The following is a 20,509-nucleotide window of genomic DNA, read 5'->3' as shown; positions in this document are numbered from 1 at the left end:
AAATTTTGTAGTATTCCATACGTACATTTAATTATTGTATAAAGTTGCTTCTTTTTTTTCTTCTCAACTTCTATCTACATGCATCACAGGACGTAAGTAAACATAATCATGAGGCTTATTTACTATTTACTTCTACATCCATACCTTCATCTTTACTACTGTTTTTGTAAAAGCCTAATTTTATATCTCTGTGGATTTCTCTGAGCAATCTGTGTAATTTTCTCTCGGTATACTCCCTTATAATTTTGTGTCAGATGAGTGGATTATTTACACAATCAACAGATTATTCTCTAATTAAACATTTTCTTAATGGAATTCACCATCCTTTTGAATTCCATTGCAAGTGTAGATTTATTCAATAATGAAGCTTTCAAATACTACAATTTCTGATCTTCACCACAACAAACTCCCTGGCAGGAAGATATACCCACAGCGCTTGGGATTTTTAAGATGAAAGTGTATATAGGACACTGAATTTGAAATAGTTCAACAAGAGTTCAGAATTAACCAAAGTAATAACTTTTTAGAACTAGGGATGTCACCAACCATCTAAACAGATACTGTTTGATAATATCGAGCAACCCTCTGTTTTAGATAAGGTAATAAAAACAAGTGATTACAGTTTTCATAACATACTACATTTGAAAGCTCGAAAAAAGATGCAGTGATTTCTAAGCATTTTTTTCATGCAGACAGCTGTTGAAGTTTCAGTAGACAACTGATGCAATGTTAAACAAAAGAGGGGACTGTACCTTAAAAGGAAAAGAGATATACAGCTTGCTTTTCAAACACTCTCAAGGTTCTCTGTCAAACACTTAGACAAAAAGCAACCGGAGATTTTTCTTTTAGAAAGAGAGGAGAGTAATCTGCAGGAACAATATGCTTCTCCATGGAAATTTTATATATATAGACTCATTTTAATAAGCAATGGATAAAACGGTCTTCGGTTTTACAATTCCTTTTAACTATTAAAATAATACATTAACCAGAAACACAACAAGGTTAAAAATTGTGTTATATGAACTAAGCAAATGTCTCTGTAAGATATAGTCATCTTAGTAAATGAACAGGACAATTACGTAAGAGGGGAGGTTTATTTATTCCTGTTTGCTTACTGAATTAACACTATACAACCCTAATCTAGCAGTCATGGCCAAGAATGAATTATAAAAATTCGAAACACCAAGCATGATCTTCCTCCACAGTAATAAGTTAATAATCTACTAATAGCCCTTGCAAAAAACCTCATTCCAAAAGAGAATAGGAAGAATGAGTATTAAGTCTGAGGAAACAATATAGTAAAAGAAATGAAAGTTAGCAGGACACCATAACTTACATTAAAAATTAAAGGATTTCTGATGATGGATTGCTTCTTCCATTTGCAAACAAAGGCCTAACAAAACCCAAGGTCTAGGAGTTTAACCTAGATAAATTAAGCTTATGAGAAAGGGGAAAGGACAGTCTACATCTGTAAATGTATAACAGCTAAAGGAATTAACTGTTGAAATGGATAACGTAATGAGATAATGGATTCTCTGTCACTCATTCCATTTAAAATGAAGCTTCAAAAACGCTTACAAATATATAGTAATCACTCAAAAGTTTGAAAAGAATTGAGTTTTCTGGCTTGCACTAGTCAGGTAAGAATCGATGAATAGAAACAGCCCATCCCTTTCTTTACAGAACTTAGAACTTACTATGTTCTTAACAGAGCACAGAATTTAATACCCACAGTTGTGTAAAACACCACTGGAGATCAGTAGAAGTCGAGAGCAAAGAAGGCCAGTCTTCTTAGCCTACCAAGCTGCATACCAAATCTTAACATGGTCAATAGCCACCTACTATGCCATGTATTTTGAAGAGATGAAGAGATCAGAACAAGACTCAGTGGAACATTTGATCAATGCAATATGCTGCTGGTTGACTTCTTCCAGCAGCTGAGAATTTATATTAACCCACAGCCTCTGTCAGCATGACCGACTACTGGTCACAATGAGATTCAAAAATGCAAGTTGCATTTAAACTGCATGTAAGCTACACATTCACTATCGCTTCTCAGAAGAGTGGATTGCAAGGCACTCTAGCCAGTTAAAATGTATTCACAAATGCTTACTGAGCTTAATAATTTTTCAGACAACTTTTAGCCACAATGGCCTAACTTTTGATTTTTTTTCTCCAAAGGCACCATCAGGAATGGATATTTGCCAGAGGCAGAAACTGGAGATAATGGTGAGGGATACTGATGTTGCCCGGGGGGCAGCACAGCTGCCAAATGCCAGTATAATCTCAATACCTTGGGTAAGAACAGAGTGGCAGGGGCAGGAATGGACAACCTTTAGCTAGTATTTGATCCTTCCATTCTTTTGGTGCTAAACCAACTTTAAACTGCTTCTCTGCCACCAGCTTCCCCACAGCATTCCTTAATGGCTGCAAACATCAGAAGCAAGATCAGAGATAGGATATTTCTTCTTTGGCTGGCATCAAAACAATATGCAACATCTAATAAACAAGAAACTTAGCAGCAGCCTGTTCACAACTCAGCTGGATGTTTATAAATCAAGCTGAAAAACAGACAGATAAGAAAGCTACGGAGTTTGTAATTGTTATGCAAAACTGCATGACACTTGGCAGCCACAAGAAAAGGAGTGCTATTTGCAACCAGGAGGTTTTTCAAACTCCTGGTGTAGGGAAGGCTATACCATACTCAGAAGCTTGAAAAGGAGTCACAGAACTGAGCTAAATGCCTTCCTTGCTACACTCAGGAGACTTGGAGATTGGATGATTTGACAACAAAGTAAAAGAAACGCTAGAAAACAATTTTGAGTTAACCACATCAGACAGAAAATATCTGCAGTGATCATTATTGAAATATTATAGATTCACTTTGTATCACCATCTTCTAATTTAAGACTGTTTTCTACCATGTTTTTACTAGAAAAAAAATGTTGAAGACTGTTGAAATACTAATACTGCCATATGATAAAGGAGTATTTGCCTTAAATTTAATTCCATTATGCCACAATATATGTATCTTAATGTGTAAAAATTCCCCTCAGCACTCCACTTTTCTTTTAAACACTTTTATTTTTATAGATAGAAAACTTTTACTTTGGGACACTGAACCTTACACACCACAAAGACAGTAGAGATATCTGATCTGTAACTAATGAGTTATTTCAAGTATGGGAAGCAATTTATCTGTATTAGCATACAGGTTCATGTTGCCTAATTTACTCTGCTGCACAGCTTTCACGGAGCTCCATGCCACCAAAACCAGACTGCTTACTGCATCTGATCTTGGCCACACTATGTTTAAGTGCATTGCTGATCTGTGATCTAGTTTTTCTAAATTTAAAAATGAAGGAACTAAAACACTCAAAGAACTTCCTACAACAGCAAGGCTATGAATAAACCAGGACTGTGAAAGTTGCAAGTCAAAATCTCAGATAAAGCTGCCAACAGCTTTTCCTCTCAAAACTGGTGTAACACATTATGGGAAAATCACAAAGGACTTTCAAATCTGCTGAGTTTAAAGCACCTGTGAAGTTTTTTGTTTAATTCTGTTTATATCAAGCATTAAGATTACACTATTAATCAGAATTCTCATTTTTGTTTTTAACATAGCTATTAGTAATTCATAAATTGGCTATCATGGGGGTGTTGTTAATATGCAAGATCATTGTATTTATATTTGTCTATATCAATCACTTTACCAATATGAAAAAAAAATTTAAACAAGGGCTATTTTACTTTATAAACTGTTATAAAAATATGACTGATGTCATATAAAGCCTGTAATTATGAAAACTATATGAATACCATATTCTAAGGGAGGACTTAAAAGCTAAATTTGTATATTTTCTCACAGTTAATTCTAATGAAACACCATTCAAGTATTTCAGATTGGTAACAAGGAGAGTAATTTACAGGCTGCCCAGGGAGGTTGTGGAGTCTCCTTCTCTGGAGACATTCAAGGCCCGTCTGGACGCCTACCTGGGCAGCCTGCTCTAAGGAACCTACTTTGGCAGGGGGGTTGGACCCGATGATCTTTCGAGGTCCCTTCCAACCCCTTCAATTCTGTGATTCTGTAATGTGGAGTCTGAAATATGGTTGTAAAAAAAGGTCAAACCTGCAGAAAAAAACTACAGTTGTGTTTTTCTTATTTCCTAGGCAAGTTTACAATACTATTTACAAAGCCATTAAACTCTTAGAATCCTTGCATTTGGACTCACTATTTGGGAGAAAAGCAGTGTTTTCCTTTGTGGTGAACACCCTGTTCACTTTGTAATACAGATCTAGCTGTTTCATGGTCAGTTGTTCCTATGTTTAGCTGTCCTTCAGCTGCATCACACAATTCTTGAACTTGCAAGTTACATTTCTTTCATCTACTCCCTACTCTTTTATACCAGATATTATCTTCTCATTTCTATTTTCAGCACCATTTTTGTCAGCCATTCCACTCAACTTCCTTTATCCCTGAACCGTTCAGCCTCACTGTAGCAACTGCATCAGGAAGGATGAGACGCCCACCATTCCACGCGCCGGTATTCAAAGAGCTCTCCGTGGTTCTGAGCCACCTCCTGCCGGAGTCCCTGCTCTGGGAACACTTCTGCTAAGGAGTTTGGCCAAGGGCCTGCCACAGATAAAAACTGCGTGCCAGTGTCACAGACTTGTTCCAGCACAATACATCCCAACACAGAATGATCTAGAAAGGCAAAGGGGAGTCTGGATGGTGCTGGAGTTCAGCTCCACAGGATGGGCGGAAGATAAACGATTGACTTCGTCACTGCTGAAGTTATTCACAAAACCAAAAGGCACCACTAAATCAAGAAAACAAAATCCTTCTATGACCCCCATTTGAAAAAAACAACACAGACTTACAATTAAAACCTAAATGGCAGCAGAAGCTAAGTGGAGGGTAGGGGCTTCCCATGAATCTCTCAAAGATATACACAATCATCTACCTTGAGATATTCAGGAATTAATTCAGTTCTTTGAAGGTGAATTTGCTAAAATAGGAGATTTTAGATAGAGAAGAACACCAAAGAGACTTTTAAAGACCTTCAGCAACCAGCTCCAGGTTCACGGATCAAGGGGCAACAAGAAGGCAGAAAATTTTAAGGCAGAAGTGGTCTCATAAATCTGGCATTAGATGGTATTGATGTCACTCTTACATGGAAAGTAACTTTTTGATGACAAGGATTCTAAAGGACCCAGGAAGGTAGGTTATATCTGTGAGATGTTAAATTATCACCCACATAGATAACCAGGTGTTTAATGATAGTGAAGGCCCTATGATGGCTTGCCTGAGTCCAAACACTGAGAATTTTATAACAAAACTAGATAGTCTTTTAGAAAATACTGAGGTGGAGCTGGTGAATTCAGTTTTTAAAGAAACTCAGTTATGCATAAATATAGAAACATTTATGTGTTGTCAAAATCTGGAAGTGACTTTAAAAATACATTTTCATATTCATATTACAATACACAAAAATATATATATGCAATAAACAGCAACAACTGCTAGACAAAATGTTTCACAGTTTTTCTTAAGCAATGCATATTAAGATCATAACCAAGAAAATGGGAGCATTTAAAGCCATTGTTTTGAATTATGCCTTTAATGAAGTGAGTTGAATTCAACTCCTAAAAATTCACTGAAAATCTTACTTTTCCTTGAGCCAGAAATGAACTTGAAGCAGTATTTTAACATTTTGTTAAACCTGAACCAAAACAAATTGAACTAAACTGAAAACTGTGACGGTTGTTTTAAGTGCACATAAAACATATCAATGAAATACAGAACAACTCAGGGGGCCGGGGAGGGATAGCTTGTTTTCCGCCCAGTGAAGATTTATGTTTATGGAATGTAAAGTAGTTTCAATTGTAGTTTGTTGTTGTCATTTGTTTTAATGTTTTCACATAGTATGCAAAAAATGCTTTCACATACCATACTGAGTAACATAAATAGTGTTATTCTTCACAAAATACTATATGCATATGTTTATTTAGTATCATTCAGATTTTATTTCTTTATTTTTAATTCATTATCTAACCAGAGGAAGACCTTCTCCCAAATCTCAATACATACTCCTTGCAAACTTTCTTCACTCCTACTCTATGTTAGAGAAGAGTACAAAACATTGACACTCAAAATGTAAGCATTATGTCAAAATTATTTATAACCAAATATAATGCTAAGGTTTCCTATACTGATTCTGTTTGGAAAAACTCAAGACACTCTGCTTTCCAGATAATTTATTCTAATGATGACACATGATTCAGCACAGTTCCTTGAACATTATAAGATCAATCTGTGCACTGCTTTATTATGAAAAATAATATATTCCATCTTTTTCTGTTCCCTTTGATTTACAAGTTCACAAAAACACAGTTTCTCTTATTGCAGCAGACCTTCATTTTTCTAACAGTGATTATTGAAAAGCCTTGCCAACAACAGAAAATTTAAGTACAGTTTATTGATAAGAACAGGTCTATGTTGGTGATATACTAATATAACACACTCAAGCATATATCCAATAACTCTTTTTCAAAGTTTCTCCAGATTTTCTTGGTACAGAAATGAATCTTACAGATCTTTTGCCTCCAACACTAGCTTTGGAATTCTTTATTTAAATAAGGTTCTGTTAAATTTGTCATCTTCCATTTTTCTGGTAGAGATATCAATATAATCAATAGTTATACAATAAACTTCGTTCAATAAATGCATATGAATAGGATCTGGTCCTAGTACAGAACTATAGCCAACTAGAATAAGGTTACATCTTATGAAAACAGCACTTATATTACCAAAAAATAATGTAGGCCATCATTTCAGCTCTGTGGAAGAAGCCTTCTCACTTACAATACAGGCCTTTGGAACAGTTTTCCATGAGCTTTTTTTTTTTTTTCCTCTGCTTGACAAAAAAGGTATTTTATAAATCAAAACCACTGACCATTAGGATATAATAAAAAGGCATGAAACTCAATAAATCATCACAATCAATCATAATCAAAACATTCTTTGCATAATTACCATTCTGATGATTTTATAAATGCAGATGATTTTAAAATGTTCAGGAGACCATTATCAATAACAAAATGAAATAGGGCAAAAAAGTGAATTTATTCTGATAATAAAGTAAGAAAAATGCCAGGTTCCCCTAAACACTTTGTACTGTGATACCTTCTACCAAAATGATCCCAAAAGAATTTTCAAAATTGGTATTTTTTTTAATTTTTTTTTTTTTTAGTGATTTTATAACAAGCTGAGAACCAGATGATAACTCCTCTTCCCTGTTTACTTAGGAAAAATATATTTTTCTAATCCATTCCTGAATCTTGTACAATAAAATGACAGAAGAAAAAAAAAGCAACACATAGAACACTCTCCAAAATTTGACTCCACAAACTGCTCCAGAGGAAGAGGAGGAAAAAAGTGGCATAATTCCTCTTGCTTTGAGGAATCCTCAGCTCCTCAGCAAGCAGTCACATTGAGCAATTGAGCTGCTGAAGGAAGATAATCAATTCATAAATACAGCAATCTTTCTAGATGAATGAGACAGTTGATTACTCATCATAACAGGCCAGGAATTAGACCAAAATCAAAAGGAGTTACAGCGTTAAGCAGAGTAACATAATAAAAATGCATTTTGGAAAAAATACTGTAGGTGCGTACAGGAAAAAAAAAAAAAGGATAAAGCATTTGTTTATACTCTGGCTGCTAAAAAGAATATAGATTCAAAATGCAAAAATTATTGTATGCATGAGGGCTGGGGCAATCCCAAGAACAAATACAGGCTGGGCAGAGAATGGATTGAGAGCAGCCCTGAGGAGAAGGACCTGGGGGTGCTGGTTGATGAGAAGCTCAATGTGGGCAGACAACATGCTCTTGCAACCAAGAAAGCCACCCATATCCTGGGCTGCATCAAAAGAAGCATGGCCAGCAGGTCAAGGGAGGTGACTCTCCCCCTCCGCTCTGCTCTCATGAGACCCCACCTGGAGCACTGTATTCAGCTCTGGGGCCCCCAGCACAAGAAGCACATGAATCTGTTAGAACGAGTCCAGAGGAGGGCCATGAGGATGATCAGAGGGCTGGAGCACCCAGCCCCAACAGAAAAGGCGGCTCCAGGGAAACCTTAAACCGGCCTTCCAATACCTAAAAGGCACCTACAAGAAAGCTGGAGATGGGCTTTTTATCAGGGAGTGCAGTGATAGGACAAGGAGTAATGATTTTAAAATAAAAAAAGGTAGATCTAAATGAGATATTCAGAATAAATTCTTTACTGTGAGAGTGGTGAGGCGCTGGCACAAGTTGCCCAGAGAAGCTGTGGATGCCGCACCCCAGGAAGTATTTAAGGTCAGGTTGGATGGGGCTTTGGGCAACCTTGTGTGGTGGGAGGTGTCCCTGCCTTTGGAAGCCGGGGGTGGAATTAGATGATCTTCAAGGTCCCTTCCAATCTAAACCACGTGGGCACTCTATGTGGGCACATACTTGCTTGCAAAGTCACTAAAGAAACAGCAGAGAAACGTAGCTGGCAATGACTTGGTAAAAGTACAGGAAAAGTGGATTCGGACAGCACATACCTGCATGGAAGTAATAATTTCTAACAACATTCTGTTTAAATTATCAGTAGTTAAGTCTTCTGATGCCTCTTTGTAGCCTGTTTTGAGTCTCAGCACACACAGAGGTAGAGAAGATCTACGGATTTCAGAAATTCGTACAGAACCTAACGATTGTACTTGGCATGCATCAGGAAACTGTCTCATGCTCTGTCATCAACTCCATCTCCAGATGATTTGTTTACAACCAATTACTAAATTATGAATGAGTAAATGTAAACGAAAGAGTGAAATGTAGGCAATGAGCAATCCTTCAAAATAAGGCAAATGGAGAAAAAAAAATCTGAGGGATTTATAGAGCTCAAGCCTGAGAGATCATTGCTCCAAAAGGCATGTGGAAGAAACACAAGCAGAGTGAGGGGGTGGGAGTACTTATGTTATTAAGATATTCCCTGAAGCCATCAGAATGCATGAATTGCATTCCAGTAATTTTGTGAGCAGAGCTTGAGTTTTCCTTTTTCTTGGCCTTGCTTTATGCTATGCTCCCCGCTACAGTGAAGCACCAAAATAATAATGAACTCTAATATGAATGCTGCTCAGAGCAAACTCAGAGATTATTTTACACTGGGCACATCCTAGTGACATTCCCTAGAACACTGCTATTGTACTGAGCAAGCAAAGAATAAAGAATAAAAAACTAAAAGAATATACTAAAGAATATAAGCTACTAGTTGAAAAATGCAGGAATCAATTGAATAGTTCTGTAGCGTTGATTCTGTAGTGTGTTCGGAATACACATGCATGCTATTTCTTTTGATTCAAAGTGCACGTTCCAGAACAGAAGCAGTTTTCAGAAATGTATTGTGTCAAAGGTATTACAAAGCACTGATGTAGAATGACTGTTCAATTTTCAGTTTGTGCAAAAATAATTTCAGAAGTATCAGCATTAACTTTTCCCCTCCTACAAAGCTTGGTAATACATTCACATACAAATCATTTCATAACACAATACAGTTGAGGATTATCTACTAGTTAACAGCAACGATTATGAATTAAAAATCAGAGATTCCAAGTACACATAAATTATTTTTCTGGAATATCTTAGGAAAAACAGAAAACAATGCTATAAAATGGTAAGAAAATATGGAAAGCAGCATACAAAGAAAAATAGAAGAATTGCTTGAATGAAACCAGTGGGACAAAATTAGTGTAAGTATCTGTAATCTGGATGTTAATTTAAAATAGAAATGGTTTAGTAATAGAAAAATACAAACACCATAAAGAACCTATTCTAATAGTATTGCTACACTAGAAAAAGTTTCATTTAAGAAAGTATCAGTTGCCATACTGCTGCTACTAGTGACACATGACGGCACACACACTTGTTTTTGCCACTGTTCCAGCTCCTGTTCACAAAATCTTGCATCAAGAGAGATGCGCAATACAGGTAATATTCCAGAGCCATCTTTATCACTGCCTAAGATACAATTAATAGATGGTTTTACAATGCTCTGTAGGGTACTAATCACAGCATTAAGGAAATTATGAAAACTCAGAGTTCCCACAATTCTATTCATTGCTTCTTAGTGTGAGCTTTTCAAACGTGGAGTTTTCATTTTGTCATCCTTCTCAGTACACAAATCCTTCTGAGATGAGTGTTATGTACATATAACAATAGCATACATAATTTTTCCATATTTACTTGACTTCAATAACTACCAAATCATGCCGAAATGAAGACAAGATAATCAAGGAGAAAGGATGCATGATACAGATGGTGCATAAAAATCACCAACTGCTGCAAGCATTCATGGGCCAGCTGCACAGTGCTGAGTGGTGCTTTTGGGCCTGTGAAAAAAAAGCACCTAGTTATAAGATCATTCACTGTTACAGTTATAGGACAATGAGCAATCCCCTCACATCCTTCTGACAGAGAAGTTTACATTCATGACAAATACAACTGCCATGTAACACCAGTGACAAAGTCATTTGACAACAGGGAAAAATGGGACGATCGCCCTCTGGAAGTTTGCAATCCCAGACTACTATCAGTCACCAAATAATCGATTTGGTATGGAAAATGTGAAGTCAATAGCTATCCCCACATATAAAGAGCCATAAAATACGTGACATCCTGTGCAGCACTGCAATTCATGCAATTCCTGCAATAACATGAAGGAAAAAGAACGTTTTAAGGCAACAGACTTCTAAAATGGGATAGATCATGAGTGAAGAGACATATACCAGTTCTGCTTTCCTAAGCCAATCTTAAAGATAGAAGAAAAAGGGACTTCTCTATGGTTAAAAAAAAGGAATATCATTAATATTAACATGGTTGGGCAGAAAAGTGCAGAATGCATCTTAAAAATAGGACTTCCTGAAAACCAAGTAGTATTTTTCCTGGAAAAGCATATATTCAATGGCATAATTGCAATGTAAACATTTGTTCTGAAATATTCTACCTTTAGTCTGATAGGTGAAATTCTATAGTGTCTAAGGAGAAGAAAGGAGTGATACAACTACTGCATACAAAGAGGAAGCATGACCTTTGAATATGCATTTAGTTGAAAGCTGGTAATGCCTTGAGAGGAGGATGGGTTTCACAGAAATTAATATTTCTGTTACACATTGTATTTTACATAGAACATGTGACTAAGGGTAAAATGTTCCCAGTAGTAAGTTGAATTTCGTAAGGGTAAAGCTATGTTGATAAGCTGTTGACAGAGTGGAACATGGTACTGAGAACTGTAATGGTATTGCTTTGCAATATTCTGTAACACACTCATTCCCTCAGCAATAAAATAAGGTCCCATTTCCATCTCCATAGTCAATGACAATCCTTCTTCCTTTTTTTCTTCCCAAGTGGATGGTCTACTATACATAGTCCTGTTGCACTGCCTCTTAAGGCATCATACCTCATCTCTGCTTGCTGAGCAGCCTTTGTACCAACAGAGAAGCTCAGAAAATCATTTCCTAAGCTATTTCTTCCTTTTTTCCTAATCAAAATCCTTCTTTCAGGCAAGTGATACCTCAGCCAAAGGCCACTGATGGAAAGCACAAATTTATTTCATTCACCACATTAAACAAGAGAGGGGGGGAAAAAGGAAAAAAAAAAGACACAAATACCATTACATTTTTCCTAAGAGAATCTATTTGAATTAGATCAGTTTGTTCCAGGAGTGGTTTGCCACCGCTCTCAAGAGAACTGTATACAGTCAGCACAGCTTACAGCTACAAAAAGGCTGCAGGGTGAACTGTTGAGTTGCTGAAGATACAAATGTAGGAATAGCACACTAATGGTTGCCAAAATTTTAGAGGCAGGGGTGATTACAGCTGCTATATGATTTTGAGGGCAATCATGGCACGGAAAAGGCACCTGCTCAAAACTTTTCTGAAATAGCACAAAAAAGAAAAACAAGAATTGTCTTTCTATTATTCATATTGCCAGTTTATTTCCAAATCTGGCTTAAAAATCAGTTAGTTTGGCCAACTAATTACTATTTTGCTTTCACAGAGTATTTCAAATCTCCCATGTATTGTATTTTATGGTATTGGTTTCAATATATTTATGTTCACAATTAACCATTTTGGTAATACAAAAACAGAAATTCTATCTTGTTGCCAGAACACAATAGCTTATGAGCTGCTTCATGGGATTTTTATGGCCAACCAGGTTTTTAAGATACTTTGAGAGCTAGTTCTTTTGTTTCCTTTTCTCATCACATACTCAGAGCTGCAACCAGAAGCTGGGGGCAAGAGAAAACATCAGGCTTCTGCAAGAACAGAAAAGCAACAAACTACCTCCCTGAACTCCCTTTAACCATTTGTCAGGCTTCGTGACGGTATTCAAAGTCTCCTTGCTTTCTCTAAGGGTCTGTATGCTCTGGCATGTCTCAGTTCAGTGAATTTATTTTCACAAATGTTACTTTGGTACCCTCTTCTCAGTCTTAAAAGAAATAGACAGCTGCTCACAAGAAAATAATGTTTCTAATAGATTCCAAACAGAGATAGTATGAAACTGTCATCACAGTTTTTGTGACAATCACAAACTTATGTTGTGGAATCTGCATTCTTGTCCAGACAGGACTGGACCTTGAGCAAGCCGCTCTAACTGGAACTGCAATTGAGGGGCTGGACTAAGAGAAAGTCCCTTGCAACCAACATGATTCTACCATTCATGCATGCCGAAAAGATCTGTGCAGTTTACATTACACAGACTGAAGCATAAGGCCTGTAGCAGGAAAAAAGTTAGTAGCAGACTTTTTCATTTGCAAAAAGTTTATTTTTATACAAAATTCATCTTTATCATCAGGAGCTGAGTACTGAAACTGAGATAGGCAAAGTTACCGTAAGTGTTGTTATTAAGATCAAAACGTTGAACTGGGGGCTTTGCTACAAATATGCATACAGATTTTCTTCCTACTTCAATAAATTGGTTTAAAAAATATCAAGAATATGTTTCTAATAAAAAGCCTATTTAAAGCTCAGCCACTTTTACACATATTTTTATACAGTAGGAATGAAGGCTAATTGCTCCAGTCACAATGCTTTCTGGAATTCACGTTGAACTAGGTATTGTTAGGGTTAATTTAAAAAGCTTGCAAGGCAGGGGAAGGTATTGTTTATTCAGAATGTATTCATTCTGTCTCCAACATAACTTGACATCCTACAGACTGATCACTGAAATCCAATAAACATTGAAACTCAATTTTTGCATCAGAACCATGCATTTTGTCCGAGGTAAGGCATGTGTTTTACTACACACGTTCCATCTGATTTATCCACGTTAAATGAGAATGACAGATTCCCACATAAATTGATCAAATATTTAGTCTATGGTTGGTAACTAGAATACTAGAACAAGCGTATTAAATCTCCGAAATGAGACATACTTTCCCAGACTTTGAATGACTCATAGCTCTTTTCTAAACCCCTTCCTACTTTCTACAATTACTTCTGAAGACTAGACCTCAGACCTTACCATAACATGCCCAGCACAGTCCATTAATATTGTACACAGCAATACCACCTCCCCTCCCATCCATCCTACTGTTGTTTTATTCCAAAACATTTTGTCTCTAATCTGTAAATGCAATCTACAGTGTTAGTCTCTAGGCTCGGGACCACACATTTGATTCTATCCAAATAGAAGTTCTTCAAATAAGCCCAGCTTACCAAGCAATTTAACAGTGATCTCTTCCTATTATTGAACCTTCAACTTCTATAGATTTATTTTGAGCCATACATTCTCCCCAAGAGCTAAAAAAGACAATGACAAAGAACCCACACACACTAGGCAGCCTTAAAGGAACCTTCCTGAGGGTGTGAAAGTTCCCTGTTTACTGACTTTTTTTTGGATTCATTAAGCAATTTTAATACAGTTAGCATGAATTACAACAAATATCTTCAGGAAAGATCAGTCTGATTAGAAGTTAGTATCATTGGGATCCATTTCAAATGAATCACCCTGTAAGCAGCGAGGCATTTCATTTTTCTCCTTCCCTTTAGAACTAGGTTATTTGTACACCTCTACAAAACAGGACACCAAAAAAAAAAGCCATGACTGAAGAGCAAAAACAATTAAATGAAGACCTTTTTAAGTTAACAGGGTTCTACCAGTTTCCAAAGAGTTTATTAGCCACCATTTAATAATAAAAATATAGACACAATGAAGTACAGAATTATCAGGATAGTATGATTACATCTTTCTTTAAAAATAAAGAAAGCCAAACTAACTACAGAATATTTTTATATTGTGGATGTAACCTTGGCATTTGTCTGCATCTGACAGGAGCATTTTTATCTTCTTCCACTTTTCTAGCTGACAACTACCAAAACGAAGTCACGCAGAACAGGTCATTGGGAAGGTTTTACAGAATAAAGAATTTGGAATGGGCTCAGAAGGTAGATCCAAATATGCTATCACAAAAATAAGTTCAGTTCTCATGTTGATACAAGTTTTCCTCTGTATGTAAGATCCAAATGAAGACCATATGCTACATACATATGTAAGTTTGTGACAGACAAACAGACATTTGGCAGGAAAAAGTTACAATCGTTCAACCAGTCATATTACCACTTATACTTGAAATGTTATTTTTCAGGCACTATGGACATATTAAATTATAGCCAAATAGCATTCACTAGGATAACTTCTCTAATCCCACCAAATTCACAATTAATGTGTAAGATCTGGAATATATAAATTTAAAATTAGGTGCATTAAAGATCGAAAGTTACTTAAACCCTTACATGAAAATGTTTCAGCTAAAAAAAAAAAAAAGCTGAATAAAAAGCCATACAGGAACACAAAAAGCTGTAAACCAAGATATAGACCAATTGCTGTGTTATGAAATTATACAACATCGTGTACAAGGGACCAGCCAATCCTGATAAGAAATGAGGTTTGCAAGGCTCATGCAAGTTGGTACTTATTTGTCATTCATTTCCAGGGCCTGGAACACACAGATATTTCACTTAAGCTTTTGGGGGGAGCAGCGGGGGGAGGAAGGGAGGGAGGGAAAACGAGCACATTAATGCTTTTCCATTTATCCACTAAGAGTTTTTAAAAATTATATTCCCCATGTATCATTGTTTCTGTTCAGTACTGACTGATCACTCCTACCAACAGCAAGGACTGGTAAAGATCTGGCGAGATTACTCAGTTCTAATCTAATGCTATCACAGAGGCTGTATCTGTTCTACTCAAAAGTAAAATTGGCTATTTCTGATCTAGTGACTTTGATACAGCCTTTCCACAAACTGCTGGACAGATCTACTAACTTGCTGCTGCCTAAAGGGTCAGGTTATGCTCCCACGCTCATTGCTCCTACCTGCACGTTCTCATTTCTTCCTTTTCACCATTTTAACACTTTCTGAACTCTTATTTGAGCTGATCCAACTCACTAAGCAAGAAAAAAAAAGTCACCTTTTTGCTGGGTTCGTGAGATAAATCAGTTCACAAGCAGGAGTCAGAGACTGAGCAAAATGAAGTCAGAGCTGGGCTCAGGAAATGGAAACAATGTCTTTCAGCAACAGCACTGACAATGGCTAACCCAGTTTCAGGAAACCTAACTGGGTGCTTGGAAAGCTACCTCCATACCCTTTGTTCTGTCCCGGCTATGAGATCTTCAGAACTATTTGTCTTTTTTTTTTTTTTTTTTTTTAACCATCCATTAAATTCTTAAGCTATCAAAGTACTTCAAGAGTTATGACTGTATAAATAGACAGTAATTCAAAGTACTTTAGCTGTCTTCAGATTAATTCACAATCATTACTGAAGTTGGATGAACAGTAAAAGCATCTCATCTGCAACAAATTTGCTTTGAACTAGTTGTCTAATTTGTTTAATTTTGAAAGGTCAAGAAACTTTCACAACTTTATCCTTGCCATAATTCACAATGTTAATGATACTGATCACAGCAGTCTTTTCTACAGTTGCATCAAAAAAGAATGTCATAAAATGCTTGGGTTCTAAGTTCACAACTCAGTTCACATTTCAGTGAAGTTTACTTCATTCTCTAATCAATTTTCAGAAAGAAGAGTTACTATTTTAAGATTTATTTTTCATTATGCATCTATTTAAATTAATGTTATAGCCCCCGCATAGACTTTTAAAAGCATATGGATATGTAATACTAAGTTTTGAATACATGTCACCATTTGAGATAATCTAGCACTGGATTTAGAATATCCCAGAGAAATATCCCACGACGGTTTCCAGCCACAGTGGCCTAGTTGCTCACAGTTCTCACAGAGAAACCTGAGAGAATCAGGCATGTGCCTCCCTTCTACGGAAGTACTGCTTATCTATGAGAAATGCATGTAATATCTGCAAGTCTGATAAAGATGAAAGGGCCCAAGAATACTGCCAAATATGGGCTTTACACATAAGGCAGAGGATACATAATGCATCTATCAAAGAATTTCACTTTTCAGAGGGGATAGGAAAAGAGGAAGAGGGAGAAAAATGGGTGCTGTGAGAAAAGGAAGGTGAAACAGGTGTCTGATTGACCCAGTTTAGTCAATAATCTGACATTAAAAAATGCATTCTTCATAAACTGGATCAACAAAACATCTAGCAACAGACCTGACCTCTCAACTGAAAAGTTTGTTTCTTCCAGCTGACATGCATTTACAATCAGAAGGGTAGTTTTCAGTTGTTACTTAAGTAGCACAGCTCTTCATCTAATTTCTTCACATATTGTCTCAGTGGCAGCAACTTCAAAGAGAAAGAAGTACTTACCTACCAGCAATAATTTTTGTTCAAATTGATACTTTCAGGGACTCTTCTTCCTCACTTTCATTTTGAAGCCTAGTTAATTCTCTGAAAATAGAAGAGGAAAAGAAGACCATTAGTTTTTAATCTGTGTTTTCATCCTTTGTCTGCTACATGCAGTATTCAAGAGATGCATGTAAACATTCTTATTTAAAAAGTTGCTCAGTTTTACATGATTTGTGATTAGACAACTGACACATAGCACAACTCTTATGAAAACAGAAATTAATACACATGAACAACAACATTTTATATTGTGGTTCAACAAAATAGCAACTGCCTGCACCGTTGCCAAAAAAAACAAAGGTTAAGTATAGGCCTTCAATGCGGCTGGGAAACAAATTCAGGAAGTGAGAGGGAAAAAAAAAAACAACAGTGGAGTAATTCTTAGGATATATATAGACAGGCTTTAAAAGAAAAAAAAATGCAAAAAAATATACAACCAAGATCCTAAAACCCAGTGCCAGATGCCAAAAACTAAAATAGGAAACTACTCAAACATTTGCTACAGGGAAAAAAATAGGCTCTACCTTTAAACCACATGTAAGAAAACTAAGCTGTTCTGTACTACGTACTTATGTTCGTACATAATACACACAGACTGTACAAAATAACACAATATATTTTAAATAAAATCTTAGTTTTGGGTTATCAGGGCATGGAGTTACTACATCATGGTAGTCTCGCTACTCCAGAACAGTTGTATACCACTGAACGAGGTGTCGATTGCTGGCCATCTAATAGAAAAAGCAATCAAAAGCTGCAAATAGCGGACTTTGAGATAGCGTAAATTGGATATGGAAAAAGCTAATTTATGAACTTAACTTCAAGGAAGGGAACAAAACTGTGGAAGTTAGCAAAAAGAAAAATAAATAGGAAACCAATTAGACTAACAATAGTACTAGGAATAGGAGTGAAGAGAAAACGATAAGTGCTTCTGATAACTGTATTTTACTGCAATGAGGACTCTGCCAAATTAATCTCATTTTTGATTGAAAGTTATTAAGTGATTTTATATTTCTAAAAGAAGTTCAGCAATGGTACTGTCAAATGAACAAGTTGAACTGGCAACTCTAAAAATCTCAAGCAGCAACAGTGATAAAAAAATCAAAAATAAAGAAAGGGCTGAATTCTGTATTTTTTTCATTCACGCAATAAATTATTTAAAATAATCTGCACCTACAATGTCAGAGCCCATGAACTTCCAAAAATTGAATGCCTGGGGGAAACAGTGAGATGGCCTATTTTCATTTCCATTTGAGATTGATAGTTCCAGTACACTTCAGCTAAGGTGGCACTCAATAAAAATGTACAGCTTTTCCCATGATAAAGAATCTCAGAAATCCAAAGCAAAAACACAACAGTTACCCCCACATACAAGCAGTAACAACAGGATTTCAGCTTTCCAGTAAAACTAAACTAGTTCTTTTATTGCACCTCTCATCAAATCAGTTACACTGCCTGTGTCACAACAATGGAGAATTGAAGCTATTGGCTAGAGGGCAGTTGGCAAGCCAAGAAAAACTGAGTATGGAGCCCACCTGTTCCAAGAGCCACCCCTGTAGGGGAGCCATTAGAGCACAGCCCAGAATGATGGTTAGTACTAGTTTCACGAGGCATTAGGCTGTATCTTCTTACAAGTCCATATTCGCAACTCCAATACCAGGTACAAAGCAGCATACTACATAACCCACACATATGGAAAAATAGATTTAAGCAGATTGACTCATAGTAAACAAAGTGGCAATGTTAAAAGTTCATGTAATGAAAAGAATTATTAGTAAATTTACAAGTTGATGCGTCTATAAGCAATGGAATTACAGGCAGTCCACCAAAAGGCCAGAGTCATACTAGGCTGGGCACTTCACCACACCCTACAAAAAGTTCCACAAAATTGTCAGCTGTGATATACTAAAAAAGATAAAAACAGACTGGAACAATAAAAAGGAAAAAAGTATATATTTCCATCCTTTTTCCATACAGACATACAAATCAACTTAAAGTAGCTACTTAACAGTTCTTGACAAATGTTGCAAGAAAAAAAAAGTTTCAATGTATTTTATACCTCTGCTCCAAGCAAATTTTTCCACAATGTGAGTAACTCCAAAAACACTACAAAACAGTGAAATATATATGTGACAGTGAAAAATATACTGAGTCGGTTTAACATGAAACTGTGCAGCCCAGCTCCACTTAACAGATTCTATCTGTATGGCAATAACATTTTAACTCGAGTTTTGCATACTGTTTTGCAACCACCTATGCACTGGTTGTAGAATGTTTTTGTAGCCCATAACCTGCTCAGAGGAAGTTGCAAAGTAACAAATGTTGTACTAAAGTCGAGGTGTAGAAGATGAGTAATTTTTTCTCTATCAATAAATCTATTACTAAGAGGAAAAAAATTAAACCCCATATTTAAGATCATCCTAACTAATGTAAAGGGACTACTTGCTCCCAGATTTCGCTAGGAAACCGTGGAAAAAAATAGCCAGCCTATTCTGTCATTAAAAAGTTAACAGCTACCCAGAAGCTTACAATTTGCCAACCTGATATTATTAATACATCCTTGAAAACTGATCTTTATAAATACCCACAACTATTTAAAAAATGTTTGCATCTACTGTTCAATCACCTTGGCAAAATTTACAAACATCACTAGATTAATTGGACAGAGGTGCTTTCCAGACAGGTCTGCCCCTACCCCGTGCACATCTTTTTGATGATAAAGATCATGAAGTGACCTCACCATAGGAAAACTTTGGTTATGTGCCTGATTCTGACTTCAAATTGCTGGGTACATTGTACCTACTTGCTACCTTTTATTTTTTATTAAAATGAACTTATTTATAAAAATATATCCTTTAAGAGGTCCAATACTAAGCTTAATCCAATTTCTTGCATTACAGGAACCTATTCAAAACAAAGTCCAAAACACCTTTTCAATACTTTTCATGTAGTTTGAATGAATTTTAAAAACACACAAAATTTGAATGCACAACAGCATTCAAATTCAGAGAACAGAATTCAAGGATGCCAGCTACGCCATAGGTCCCTGCAATCACAGAATGTGTTAAATGAAAATATTCTCATCACCTCATGAATACAAAGGAGAGAAAAAAAAAAAAAAAACACTTCTGTCCTCCCTTCTCCATCCTACTGTGGCAAACTCATTTAAATTTGAATGCAGACACTAGACCCCCATGCCAGGCCTGAACTGTTTTCCCACTACTACAGGGAGAACCAGACACCTCAACTCAAAATCCCTTTGGTCAGTGGCAAATTGCCTCTGCTTCAGAAAAAAGATGGATAAAACACCCAAATGTAAACTATGCACTAAGAAGGAATAAACAAATAAATAAATAAATATTCTCTCCCGTTCCCTGCAGGCTACCAGTAGAAGCCCTGAAGAACAGAATATGTAAAATTGTAAACGTTATGACAAACAACAACCAAATCTTTTCTCAGCTGTGCTATCCTCCTCTGAAATTTCTATTATTCTAGAACTAAAAAATCTCAGATGCATATCTTTAAGTTTTACCTCTGGGATCAACTTTATCATCTTACAGAGTCCTACTACATAACTGTACCAAAGACCATCTTGAACCCCTGAGTTTCTCCCTGCTACTATTTTTTCAAGACTAGACTGATTTTCAAACTAGTTTTGTTACT

General features: G+C 36.2%; 1 protein-coding gene across 3 annotated transcripts in view; it reads right to left on the bottom strand.

Moving 5' to 3' along the window:
* The window catches only part of FUT8 (fucosyltransferase 8), a 98,842-nt gene that overhangs the window by 64,117 nt on the left and 14,216 nt on the right, over window positions 1-20,509 (bottom strand). Inside the window, exons 1-2 of one of the 3 annotated variants that reach the window (XM_050710831.1) lie at window positions 17,013-17,148; window positions 16,812-16,888 (exon numbers count right to left, since the gene is read on the bottom strand). The gene's annotated coding sequence lies outside the window, so the exon portion shown is untranslated. Of the gene's footprint in view, window positions 1-16,807; window positions 16,889-17,012; window positions 17,149-20,509 lie in introns of those variants that run through there. The other 2 variants (XM_035550088.2, XM_035550089.2) reach the window with 2 other exon arrangements.

Source organism: Cygnus atratus, chromosome 5 (genome assembly GCF_013377495.2).
Source record: "Cygnus atratus isolate AKBS03 ecotype Queensland, Australia chromosome 5, CAtr_DNAZoo_HiC_assembly, whole genome shotgun sequence".
NCBI lineage: Eukaryota > Metazoa > Chordata > Aves > Anseriformes > Anatidae > Cygnus > Cygnus atratus.
The sequence above is the reverse complement of the archived record's forward strand: the minus strand, read 5'-3'. Positions and strand labels throughout refer to the sequence as shown.